We start from the raw sequence: 12145 nt of genomic DNA on the forward strand, positions 1-12145 counted from the left end.
GCAGGGGATGAGGAGAAATCTCACCAAACCTAAATGTTCTAAACTTTCCCCAGTCTCTTGAAAATCTAAATGTAGAACCCTGGAGTTTAGGCAGGGTTGCTCCTCACACATTTACTTGCCAGGAGTAGGTTAATAACACAGCCGGTTCATAAGTAAGGGGCCCGGGCATCCGAGGGGCCCCGGACAACGGGTCACAACCCGAGCTATCTTTAATAGGAGGCAGCTGCCGTCACAGCGGACCGGTTTCCAGGATACAGGAAAGGGTGGAGAGCTGGGCAGATCCCATGGGTGCGGGTCATGCCCGTTGTCTGGCACTGTGCGAGGTGGGGTGAGGTCAGCTGTCACAGGATGGCCCCATGAAGGAGGACATCAGGGGGGAGGAGCCCCCCCGCTCTTCTGTGCATGGGGGTGTTGGGGCCCGCAGTCACAGTCAGACAGGCTCTGCTATGGTCAGGTACTAGTGTGTGCAGGGATCTGCGGGGTGGGTGAGGTCAGTTGGTGCCAGCGGAGGGCCCCATGGAGCAGGAGGTCAGGGTGGAGAATTCCCCCTGCTCTTTCTTGCAGCTGGCACTGGAGACCCTGGTGCAGATGGGATACAGGCTCGGCTACACCTCCTGGCACTGCTGGACAGGTGAGAGCTGGGAAGAATGGTGCTTCCTTAGGTGTGTGTGACACTGCCACCCACCTGTCCCGCTGACCCCCACCTGTGACACTCCCTCCCACCTGTCCCACTCCCTCCCACCTGTCCCACTCCCTCCCACCTGTCCCGCTGCCTCCACCTGTCCCGCTGCCTACACCTGTCCCGCTGCCTACACCTGTCCCACTCCCTCCCACCTGTCCCGCTGCTCCCACCTGTCCCGCTGCCTACACCTGTCCCGCTGCCTCCACCTGTCCCGCTGCCTCCACCTGTCCCGCTGCCTACCACCTGTCCAACTACTCCCCACCTGTGACACTGCCTCCAACCTGTCCCGCTGCCCCCCAGCTGTGACATTCCCTTCCACCTGTCCCATTACCCCCACCTGTGACACTCCCTTCCACCTGTCCTGCTGCCCCCCACCTGTCACGCTGCTCTTCTCCTGTGACACTCCTCCAGTTTCGCTGCCAACCCACCTGTCCCGCTGCCCCCTCCTGTCACGCTGATCTTCTCCTGTGACACTCCCCCCTTCTAACCCACTGCCTCCCACCTGTCCCCCTTCACCCTTCCTGTCCCACTTCCCACCTTCTTTGGTAGGGGAAGATGGGACTGGAGGGGGAGGAGGAAATGGGATGGAGGAAATGGGACTGGAGGAGGAATGGGATGGAGGAGGTGGGACTGGAGCAGGAATGGGAAGGAGGAGATGGGACTGGAGGAGGACGAAGAGGACTTGGGATAGAGAACATTGGATGGAGAACGTGGGCTGGCCAGTGGGTGGATTCGGCAGGGCAGCCAGTGGGAGGGCCCTGGGGAATATTGGCGGTCAGGCCAAGGGGGGCCCAGCCTAAAGCTGTGTAAGGGGCCCAACAATTTCTGATGGCTGCTAAGCTGTCTGAGGGCCTATCCAGAAGCAAGAGCAGCGCAGGGTTGGGATTGCGGCTTGCAGTCCAACCAAAAGTGACGGTTCTGCCGGAGAACATGTCGTGGTCGGAGGTAGAAGAGAAGCTGTTGCCACTAAGGGACCAACCACCAGTTTACCATGGACCACAGTGAGTAATTGAAGCAAGTACCAGAGCAATATTCTCACCAACCGGAGACGGTGAAGAATCTGAAAACTTCAGTGGGTATCAAGTCAGGGTCCCAACCAGCAGGGGTGACAATTGCAGAGCAGCCTTGTGTGTCGAGCCAGGGACCGAGCAGGCCAGTGGGGTGAAGCTTGAGAGGTATCTTGAGTGCCAATCTAGGGACCCAGCAGAGAAGTGGGGGTGATGCTTGAGGAAGATACCACCTTGAAGATTGGAGGAGCTCAAGGGCTTCATTGGCAGTGAATCAATGGGTCTAGTGAGAGACCGGGAGCTCAGTGGGCTGAAGAACTACAAGGAGGGATTGTAGTGAAAGTGAAGGAACTGTTAAGTCTTGTGTTAGGAACTGGTAAAGACTGTTGCCATAGGAGATTGCATTCCTACACATGCAGATGTGGCATCTTGCTTGATGCCTTTCCCTTCATGGCTGTCCTTCTATTGAAGTCTCTGAGTCTGCCAATTAATCTTGCAACTACCTAAGGGGGTCCTGGTCCTAACCCTCTCTCCCCCAAAAAAGGTTTGTTAAGAGAAATAAACTTTCTTTTGCATCCAAGAAGTGTCTGGCGCCCAATAACTTTAACAACTATACACCCACTATGCCTCACAACCCACTACATACAGAAGGATGTCAACTATCCCTGGCCCTGTAGGTTGTCATTAGAACAAAGGAGGCCTGGGACCTTGCTACATAAAAATAGAGACTTATACAAGACAACAGTGTTTACATGAAGTTATGACTCTGTTGCCCTATTCCCCACCCTCCTGTCTACCACACACAGATGTGAATTTATTCCTTCGCTTTATTTTCTCCTGGTTGTTTTTATCCCCTGGACTTCGCACACCCGAATTATTCCAGGATGTGTTCCCAATGCTTAGAATACGGATATTAACATTTTAATTAGCAGCAGGTCAGAACCATGCTGACCCCGCATCTCCTCCCCGTGTCTGAATTACCAGAGAAAGCAATGTCCTTACCTTGCAGCTGATGTACAGGCAGCCTGGATGTGCCTAACCTTTAAAACCTGCTTGCTATAGGATTTAATAAAGGATTCAGGAGCACAAAGAAAATAACAGTTGTTAGAAAACAAGAAATGATCAGAAGGGGAAAAACAAACAGGAACCGCCTAGAAAATTTCAGGTGAAAACAGGTATATCCACTCATCAGTGTATTTTGGTTTTGTGCTGCCCTAGGCAAGATTAAAATTAGATAACCCCCATTCTCAAATGGCTAATAGGTTCTCTAGTGGCTATTTGGGTTCTCTGGTGGCTATGTGGCATCTCTGATGGCTATTCGGGGGCTCTGGTGGCTATGCGTTGTCTCTGGTGGCTATTTGGGTTCTCTGGTGGCTATGCAGGGTCACTGGTGGCTTTTCGTGGGCATCTGATGGCTATGCAGGATCTCTGGTGGCTATTTAGGGTCTCTGGTGGCTATTCTGGGGCCTCTGGTGGCTATTCTGGGGCCTCAGGTGGCTATACAGCATCTCAGGTAGCTATTCGGGGTCTCTGGTGGCTATGCGGGGTCTCCAGTGGCTATTTGGTGTCTCCGGTGGCTATGCAGGGTCTCTGGTGGCTATGTGGGGTCTCTGGTGGCTATGCAGGGTCTCTGGTGGCTATGTGGGGTCTCTGGTGGCTATTTTGGGGTCTCTGGTGGCTATGCAGGGTCACTGGTGGCTTTTCAGGGCCTCCGATGGCTATACAGCATCTCAGGTAGCTATTCAGGGTCTCTGGGGGCTAATCCGGATCTCTGGTGGCTATTCCGGATCTCTGGTGGCTATTTGGGGTCTCTGGTGGCTATTTTTGGGTCTCTGGTGGCTATGCAGGGTCACTGGTGGCTTTTTGGGGCCTCCGATGGCTATGCAGGATCTCTGGTGGCTATTTGGGGTCTCTGGTGGCTATTCTGGGGTCTCTGGTGGCTATTCTGGGGCCTCCGGTGGCTATACAGGATCTCAAGTAGCTATTTGGGGTCTCTGGTGGCTATAAGGGGTCTCCAGTGGCTATTTGGTGTCTCCGGTGGCTATGCAGAGTCTCTGGTGGCTATTCCGGATCTCTGGTGGCTATTCCGGATCTCTGGTGGCTATTTGGGGTCTCTGGTGGCTATGAGGGGTCTCTGGTAGCTATTTTGGGGTCTCTGGTGGCTATGCAGGGTCACTGGTGGCTTTTCGGGGCCTCCGATGGCTATGCAGGATCTCTGGTGGCTATTTGGAGTCTCTGGTGGCTATTCTGGGGTCTCTGGTGGCTATTTGGAGTCTCTGGTGGCTATTCTGGGGTCTCTGGTGGCTATACTGGATCTCAAGTAGATATTTGGGGTCTCTGGTGGCTATGCAGGGTCTCCAGTGGCTATTTGGTGTCTCCGGTGGCTATGCGGGGTCTCTGGTGGCTATTCCAGGGCCTCCGTGGCTATTCCGGATCTCTGGTGGCTATTCGGGGTCTCTGGTGGCTATGTGGGGTCTCCGGTGGCTATTTTGGGGTCGCTGGTGGCTATGCAGGATCTCTGTTGGCTATTAATCTTGCAACTACCTAAAAAGGTTTATTAAGAGAAATAAAATTTCTTTTGCATCCAAGATGCTATTTGGGTTCTCTGGTGGCTATGTGGCATCTCTGGTGGCTATTCGGTGGCTCTGGTGGCTATGTAGTGGCTATGCGGTGGCTCTGGTGGCTATGCGTTGTCTCTGGTGGCTATTCGGGTTCTCTGGTGGCTATTCGGATTCTCTGATGGCTATGCAGGATCTCTGGTGACTATTCGGGTTCTCTGGTGGCTATTTGGGGTCTCTGGTGGCTATTCCGGGGCCTCTGGTGGCTATACAGCATCTCAGGTAGCTATTCGGGGTCTCTGGTGGCTATGTGTGGTCTCCAGTGGCTATTTGGTGTCTCCGGTGGCTATGCAGGGTCTCTGGTGGCTATTCTGGGGCCTCCGGTGGCTATTCCGGATCTCTGGTGGCTATGCAGGGTCTCTGGTGGCTATTTTGGGGTCTCTGGTGGCTATGCAGGGTCACTGGTGGCTTTTTGGGGCCTCCGATGGCTATGCAGGATCTCTGGTGGCTATTTGGGGTCTCTGGTGGCTATTATGGGGTCTCTGGTGGCTATTCCGGGGCCTCCGGTGGCTATACAGGATCTCAAGTAGCTATTTGGGGTCTCTGGTGGCTATGCGGGGTCTCCAGTGGCTATTTGGTGTCCCTGGTGGCTATGCGGGGTCTCTGGTGGCTATTCTGGATCTCTGGTGGCTATTCTGGGCCTCTGGTGGCTATGTTGGGTCTCCGGTGGCTATTTTGGGGTCTCTGGTGGCTATGCGGGGTCTCTGGTGGCTATTCTGGGGTCTCTGGTGGCTATGTGGGGTCTCCGGTGGCTATTTTGGGGTCTCTGGTGGCTATGCAGGATCTCTGTTGGCTATTTTGTGTCTCTGGTGGCTATGCGGGGTCTCTGGTGGCTATGTGGGGTCTCCGGTGGCTATGCGGGGTCTCTGCTGGCTATTCAGGGTCTCTTGTGGCTATGAGTTCTGTAATCACCAACCTATACACTTCAGTAATTTGTCCCTGCTGAAACCAGCTGTATACAATCTACGGCCAACTGTATAGTGTGGAGTAGGAGTGGAATGTATAGCTGATGGGTTTATTATAACTAAGAGAACTTGGCGAGCAATTCCCCTTCCACCAACCGGATTCTGTGTACATGACCCACACTCTGTGCTATCCTCAAATTTGCTTGAAATTGAGGGTTGATGAACTGGCAGACTTTATCTATCATCCCGATTTGTTTTCAGAAAATGACAACCTGCAAGCAGCTATCTTTAGTTTCTGGCATGCATGGGGAATCTGTAGACCCGGGTGCATAGGATAAGTCTACTGGAAGGATGGCGATGATATGCCCATTGATGTAAAAGATAAGGTGAGTGCTTAACACGATTACACTATGGAGGCACCACTATGGAGGAACCACTATGGAGGCATCACTATGGAGGCACCACTATGGAGGCACCACTATGGAGGCACCACTATGGAGGCACCACTATGGAGGAACCACTATGGAGGCACCACTATGGAGGCATCTCTTGTTCTTATTTTTTGAGCAGCATGATTGCCATACCCATATCCATTCTGTGAGCCGTTACAGGTTTTGGGGATACCTGAGAATTTTCCCCTATGCCCAAAGTGACCATTGCAGTGCGGTCACGTGGAGTCGGAAGGGTCATCATTACTCACTTCTGGTGTGTCACTTGTTTTGGAGATACCGGTAGTCACCGACTGGGATAAAGGAATCTGTCTTCACTTACCTGAGATTGGACGGTGTTTTCCAGCACTTTATGTGGACTATTTCTTTGTGCACTATTTACTATCTCGCCTTATATCGGATCTTTTTTTATTTACAACATTTTATTTTGGTTATTTATATACATTATTTGTATAGGTTATGTATTATTGTTTGATATCACAACAAATAATTTTTTTAACACATGTCAGGATGGTTATGAATTTTGGTTGGCGTGTGCCTTAGTTTTATCCCTTTAGGGATTTTTCACCATTATCCTAGTATTGATCTTAATTTATTTAATATTTCTTAATATATTTGTTATTTGTTTCACATCACTTTGGTGGGATATTATATTTATTTTATGTCACTCTAGTCGGATAATTAATTAAATAAATATATTACTATTATTTATTTAATTTATTTAATGTCATATTGATATTTGATTCTGTTTGGTATTTTTATTATTAGCGCTGCACTTTTTTGCACTTTGGTATTTTCAGTTATTGTATCCTGACTCCAGCGCTAGCTGCTTTTTTCATCATATTTAATGATAATCAATTAACTTTACATTTAGCGCAGCGTTAATCCTCTTCTTTTTTTTTTTTACCATCTCTTGCGGCTATGTGAGGTCTCTGGAGGATTGTGGGGTAGTAAACCCTCCTGCTAGTCCTCCACACAGTACTCCCCGTCCCACTCGGAGAAGAGATAGGAATAAGAAGGAGAGAGAGAAGGGGGACATAGAAAAGGAGAGAAATTAAAGAAGGGGAGAGAGGAGGAAGGGGGGGGGGATGGAGGAGGATGAGAGAGACACCCCCAGTGTCCACACTCACCTAACACCCTGGCACCCAAACTCGCCTCATACACCCCCAGTGCCCACAGTCTCCTCATCACCCCCAGTGCCCACAGTCTCCTCATCACCCCCAGTGCCCACAGTCTCCTCATACACCATCAGTGCCCACAGTCTCCTCATCACCCCCAGTGCCCGCAGTCTCCTCATACACCCCCAGTGGCCACGGTCTCCTCATACACCCCCAGTGCCCACAATCTCCTCATCACCCCCAATGCCCACAGTCTCCTCATACACCCCCAGTGGCCACGGTCTCCTCATACACCCCCAGTGCCCACAGTCTCCTCATACACCATCAGTGCCCACAGTCTCCTCATCACCCCCAGTGCCCACAGTCTCCTCATCACCCCCAGTGCCCACAGTCTCCTCATACACCATCAGTGCCCACAGTCTCCTCATCACCCCCAGTGCCCGCAGTCTCCTCATACACCCCCAGTGGCCACGGTCTCCTCATACACCCCCAGTGCCCACAATCTCCTCATCACCCCCAATGCCCACAGTCTCCTCATACACCCCCAGTGGCCACGGTCTCCTCATACACCCCCAGTGCCCACAGTCTCCTCATACACCATCAGTGCCCACAGTCTCCTCATCACCCCCAGTGCCCACAGTCTCCTCATCACCCCCAGTGCCCACAGTCTCCTCATACACCATCAGTGCCCACAGTCTCCTCATCACCCCCAGTGCCCGCAGTCTCCTCATACACCCCCAGTGGCCACGGTCTCCTCATACACCCCCAGTGCCCACAATCTCCTCATCACCCCCAATGCCCACAGTCTCCTCATACACCCCCAGTGCCCACAGTCTCCTCATACACCCCCAGTGGCCACAGTCTCCTCATACACCCCCAGTGGCCACGGTCTCCTCATACACCCCCAGTGGCCACGGTCTCCTCATACACCCCCAGTGGCCACGGTCTCCTCATACACCCCCAGTGCCCACAGTCTCCTCATCACCCCCAGTGCCCACAGTCTCCTCATCACCCCCAGTGCCCACAGTCTCCTCATACACCATCAGTGCCCACAGTCTCCTCATCACCCCCAGTGCCCGCAGTCTCCTCATACACCCCCAGTGGCCACGGTCTCCTCATACACCCCCAGTGCCCACAATCTCCTCATCACCCCCAATGCCCACAGTCTCCTCATACACCCCCAGTGGCCACGGTCTCCTCATACACCCCCAGTGCCCACAGTCTCCTCATACACCATCAGTGCCCACAGTCTCCTCATCACCCCCAGTGCCCACAGTCTCCTCATCACCCCCAGTGCCCACAGTCTCCTCATACACCATCAGTGCCCACAGTCTCCTCATCACCCCCAGTGCCCGCAGTCTCCTCATACACCCCCAGTGGCCACGGTCTCCTCATACACCCCCAGTGCCCACAATCTCCTCATCACCCCCAATGCCCACAGTCTCCTCATACACCCCCAGTGGCCACGGTCTCCTCATACACCCCCAGTGCCCACAGTCTCCTCATACACCATCAGTGCCCACAGTCTCCTCATCACCCCCAGTGCCCACAGTCTCCTCATCACCCCCAGTGCCCACAGTCTCCTCATACACCATCAGTGCCCACAGTCTCCTCATCACCCCCAGTGCCCGCAGTCTCCTCATACACCCCCAGTGGCCACGGTCTCCTCATACACCCCCAGTGCCCACAATCTCCTCATCACCCCCAATGCCCACAGTCTCCTCATACACCCCCAGTGCCCACAGTCTCCTCATACACCCCCAGTGGCCACAGTCTCCTCATACACCCCCAGTGGCCACGGTCTCCTCATACACCCCCAGTGGCCACGGTCTCCTCATACACCCCCAGTGGCCACGGTCTCCTCATACACCCCCAGTGCCCACGGTCTCCTCATACACCCCCAGTGCCCACGGTCTCCTCATACACCCCCAGGGCCCACGGTCTCCTCACACAACCCCAGTACCCACGGTCTCCTCATACACCCCAAGTGCCCACGGTCTCCTCATACACCCCAAGTGCCCACTGTCTCCTCATACACCCCCCAGTGCCCACGGTCTCCTCATACACCCCCAGTGCCCACGGTCTCCTCATACACCCCCAGTGCCCACTGTCTCCTCATACACCCCCCCCAGTGCCCACGGTCTCCTCATACACCCCCAGTGCCCACTGTCTCCTCATACACCCCCAGTGGCCACAGTCTCCTCATACACCCCCAGTGGCCACGGTCTCCTCATACACCCCCAGGGCCCACGGTCTCCTCACACAACCCCAGTACCCACGGTCTCCTCATACACCCCAAGTGCCCACAGTCTCCTCATACACCCCCAGTGCCCACAGTCTCCTCATACACCCCCAGTGGCCACAGTCTCCTCATACACCCCCAGTGGCCACGGTCTCCTCATACACCCCCAGTGGCCACGGTCTCCTCATACACCCCCAGTGGCCACGGTCTCCTCATACACCCCCAGTGCCCACGGTCTCCTCATACACCCCCAGTGCCCATGGTCTCCTCATACACCCCCAGGGCCCACGGTCTCCTCATACACCCCCAGGGCCCACGGTCTCCTCACACAACCCCAGTACCCACGGTCTCCTCATACACCCCAAGTGCCCACGGTCTCCTCATACACCCCCAGTGCACACTGTCTCCTCATACACCCCCCAGTGCCCATGGTGTCCTCATACACCCCCAGTGCCCACGGTCTCCTCATACACCCCCAGTGCCCACGGTCTCCTCATACACCCCCAGTGCCCACTGTCTCCTCATACACCCCCCCAGTGCCCACGGTCTCCTCATACACCCCCAGTGCCCACTGTCTCCTCATACACCCCCAGTGCCCACTGTCTCCTCATACACCCCCCAGTGCCCATGGTGTCCTCATACACCCCCAGTGCCCACGGTCTCCTCAAACACCCCCAGTGCCCACGGTCTCCTCATACACCCCCAGTGCCCACGGTCTCCTCATACACCCCCAGTGGCCACGGTCTCCTCATACACCCCTAGTGGCCACGGTTTCCTCATACACCCCCAGTGGCCACGGTTTCCTCATACACCCCCAGTGGCCACAGTCTCCTCATACACCCCCAGTGCTCACGGTCTCCTCACACAACCCCAGTACCAATGGTCTCCTCATACACCCCCAGTGCCCACGGTCTCCTCATACACCCCCAGTGCCCACGGTCTCCTCATACACCCCAAGTGCCCACGGTCTCCTCATACACCCCCCAGGGCCCACGGTCTCCTCACACAACCCCAGTACCCACGGTCTCCTCATACACCCCCAGTGCCCACGGTCTCCTCATACACCCCAAGTGCCCACGGTCTCCTCATACACCCCCCAGTGCCCACTGTCTCCTCATACACCCCCCAGTGCCCATGGTGTCCTCATACACCCCCAGTGCCCACGGTTTCCTCATACACCCCCAGTGCCCACAGTCTCCTCATACACCCCCCCAGTGCCCACGGTCTCCTCATACACCCCCAGTGCCCACTGTCTCCTCATACACCCCCAGTGCCCACTGTCTCCTCATACACCCCCAGTGCCCACTGTCTCCTCATACACCCCCCAGTGCCCATGGTGTCCTCATACACCCCCAGTGCCCACGGTCTCCTCATACACCCCCAGTGGCCACGGTCTCCTCATACACCCCCAGTGGCCACGGTCTCCTCATACACCCCCAGTGGCCACGGTCTCCTCATACACCCCCAGTGGCCACGGTCTCCTCATACACCCCCAGTGGCCACGGTCTCCTCATACACCCCCAGTGGCCACGGTCTCCTCATACACCCCCAGTGGCCACGGTCTCCTCACACAACCCCAGTACCAACGGTCTCCTCACACACCCCCAGTGCCCACGGTCTCCTCATACACCCCCAGTGCCCACGGTCTCCTCATACACCCCCAGTGCCCACGGTCTTCTCATACACCCCCCAGTGCCCACGGTGTCCTCATACACCCCCAGTGCCCACGGTCTCCTCATTCACCCCAGGAAGAAGGATGCAACTGTGGAAAGAGGGGAGAAGGAGCCGCGGCTGTGTGAGGAATGGACAGTGCCTCACACAGGGAAGGAGGGCAGGGTCTTAGGTTACACCAGGGATGATCGACAGCTCCACTCAGCTTGCTTTCAGGTCTGGCGAAAAGTCAGCAGTAAACAATGTTGGGAAAGTTGCATGGACGACGAGAGGGCTAGCACAAATCCTCTTCCGACATCCCCCCTCCCAACACAAATCCCTCTGAATCATTGCTCTTAGCATCCCCCCCATCCTAGAACAATTTTTGCCCCTACCACCCCCAAAATTCTCCCTCCCAACACAAATACCCACCCCTCTTAATCTTCTTATGGTGTCCCCCCCCACCTCACTTGATACCACAGCACCCACCCACCCCCTTGGGAGGACCTGTGTGGTTGGCACCCAGAGGGAAGACTTGGTACACAAATACAGATGAGGACAACCCTCACTTGGCCTCACCAGGTTGAATGTAGTAGAAGACTCTCTGCCATACCATACTGCACTTGTATGGAAGGAATAAGTCCTTTGCTTGCTCTGGCAGCAGACTCGATGATACTAATTTATCTGCAGGTCCGTCAATGGCATCCCCTTTGGCTGACTCTACTAGCTGAAAGGATGGCCCTCACAGGACAGGCCCCGTGACACAGATCCCTGCTTACCGTAAGCAAAAACAGATCCTTCCTGGCTTTTCAGGACATGTGGGTTGCAGCTTTACTCAGATTCAGGCCCTCAGGTCGGCCACCTGAGGCTGCAGTACATAATAACATAATTATTACATAACATAATAACATAATAATAAAACATTTTTATTATTCTTATTGTTATTTATTATTATTAATTCATTACGTTCAATTCGTTAGTTAGTTATTATTTTCGGATTTTCGAATTTACAATTTCCGAATTTTTGAATTTCCGAATTGTAGAATTTCAGAATCTTTGAATATTCGAATATTCTGAAAAATTAGTTAAACAGGTTTTCGCTAATTCGGATATTTCCAACTTACGGATATTTCCTGATTAACGAATTGTCCCCATAAATTGCCTCCTCTGTGCCCATCAAACGCAGCCACTGTACCCATAAATTGCCACCACTGTGCCATAAAGCGCAGCCAGTGTGCCCCATCAATTGCCGCCAGTGTCCCCCATCAATTGGCACCAGTGTCCCCCATCAATTGCCGCCAGTGTCCCCCATCAATTGGCACCAGTGTCCCCCATCAATTGCCGCCAGTGTCCCCCATCAATTGCCGCCAGTGTCCCCCATCAATTGCCGCCAGTGTCCCCCATCAATTGCCGCCAGTGTCCCCCATCAATTTCCGCCGGTGTGCCCCATCAAGTGCCGCCAGTGTGCCCCATC

Source organism: Lithobates pipiens, unplaced genomic scaffold (genome assembly GCF_037356315.1).
Source record: "Lithobates pipiens isolate NorthernLeopardFrog02 unplaced genomic scaffold, aLitPip1_a1.2 Scaffold_18, whole genome shotgun sequence".
NCBI classification, from domain to species: domain Eukaryota; kingdom Metazoa; phylum Chordata; class Amphibia; order Anura; family Ranidae; genus Lithobates; species Lithobates pipiens.